Source organism: Antrostomus carolinensis, unplaced genomic scaffold (genome assembly GCF_000700745.2).
Source record: "Antrostomus carolinensis isolate BGI_N321 unplaced genomic scaffold, ASM70074v2 scaffold40889, whole genome shotgun sequence".
Taxonomy (NCBI): Eukaryota; Metazoa; Chordata; class Aves; order Caprimulgiformes; family Caprimulgidae; genus Antrostomus; species Antrostomus carolinensis.
In genome coordinates this window covers 13,614-15,292 of record NW_010338674.1, presented here as the reverse complement: position 1 = coordinate 15,292, position 1,679 = coordinate 13,614, and the positions used below count along the sequence as shown (strand labels likewise).

At 54.1% G+C, this 1,679-nt stretch overlaps 1 protein-coding gene across 1 annotated transcript in view; it reads left to right on the top strand.

The window, feature by feature from the left end:
• The first annotated feature begins 498 nt into the window (after positions 1 to 498).
• LOC104530870 (general transcription factor II-I repeat domain-containing protein 1-like) overlaps positions 499 to 1,679 on the top strand; it is a 5,523-nt gene continuing 4,342 nt past the window's right edge. Inside the window, exon 1 of the mRNA XM_010175587.1 lies at positions 499 to 580. The gene's annotated coding sequence lies outside the window, so the exon portion shown is untranslated. The remainder of the gene's footprint in view (positions 581 to 1,679) is intronic.

The window sequence follows — 1,679 nt, the reverse complement described above, 5'->3', positions numbered from 1 at the left end:
GGAGGGGGCGGAAATCTACTGACATAGACACATTGCTTGAAATGAGAGAACGGGGGAGAAACTGTTTGGCACGATGAGGATAATTTAAAAAGCTAGTAAAGCCAAGCTGATTATATGGCATATTATGAAACAATACTGTACATAGGAGCCCAGCTATAAAAGTGCTATCTCATTTCTTGATATCACTTGTGGGAGCACTGGTGGCACCGAGGGCCTGAGTCTCCATCGCTTTGCATATTCTGCAGTCATTGCCAGCACCGCAGAGCAGATGTAAAACGCTCTCAGCCGTGGTGGCGCGTGGCAAATGCAGATTTGGCAGCATTTTATAGCTACTTGGCACGGCTCTAGAAGGTGCAAATTCTGAGCAGCCACCGCGGAGATGTCCCCACACCATGCTGGGACAGAGAGACACAGTCATGCGTTGTGACAGTGGGATGGTTTTTCCGGGGGTTCAGAAAGAAACGGGGTGTTTTATTCCCTGTCCTTTTTTTTTGCTTTGCAGATGAGGACGATGCCAACAGGCTCGGAGAGAAGGTGATTCTCCGAGAGCAAGTGAAAGAGCTTTTCAATGAAAAATACGGTGAGACTCCCATCTGCACACATCACCAAGAGGGTTTGTTTTTGCTGACAGCAGCCATAGTTAAAATTAATTCCACTGAAGGCCTCTATTTATAGGCTGGGCACACAGCAGCCTGCTGCAGCACCGGTTTCATCCCACTGCTCCATGTTACAGCCCGTCCCCGGGGACGTTCCCGTGTCTCACTCCCGGCAGGTGGGACTGTGACCTTCTTGTTGACAGCTCATCCTTGGCAAGGGGAGGGAGGATGGAAAAACGCAGCCAAGGAGCAGGATTTGTTCAGTTTGGCATCAGCCTTGGATGTGTTTTTAATGTGTTCGGAGTGGTGTGAGCCGTTGGGTGTGCGCTGAGCGTGCCTGCCCTGCGCCAGCCTGCTGGCAGTAGCCCCTGCCTGTGCTACCTGCCTGACATGGGGCACGGCTCGGGAGAAGCTCACTGGAGCCATGCTGGAAAAGGAGGTCAGGAGACTGAAGAAGATTTGAAAATGCTGTTTGCAGGCTCCTTGTGCTGCTTAGCAAACCCAACCTTCCACCATTGCTGGGGAAAGGTGCACAGGAATAGCAGCCGGGCAGGGGGAGCGTCAGAGGCAGCCGTGGGATGCACGACCCCGAGCGGTGTCACCCCGAGTGGCACCATCATCTCAGCCCCATGTGGACAGGCTGCTGCTGTTCGTGGCTGTCCCTGTTTGGGCATGACTTGTGTCAGGGCTGGGTGGTTGTTTCTCAACCTGTGAGTCCCCAGGGCTGCACAGCCAAGCCATGGCAGCTCTGTGGCTTGCCTTGGTGTGGTGTCTCGCTTCTCTCCCTAAAATAATTGCCTGAAGGAGAAGGTAAATAGCCAAAATGATAGCAGAGGAATGTCATTCCTCTCCTTTCTCAGGTCTTCTCTTGTCAAGGCTGCTCACCTTTCCCTCAAACCCTGTCTATTTCGGGGTGCTGCTCGCAGCATGGGCTGTGCGCTGCTTTTGGGGTGGGTTTTCCCCGTTGGAGGTGCCAGCATATGGGTGCAGCTCCCTGGGCTCCGAGCATCCCCATCCACCCCAGCTCAGCAGCACCCACCCAGCGTGGGGGCTGAGCCCCCAACCGATCCCCGCCTTCCCATG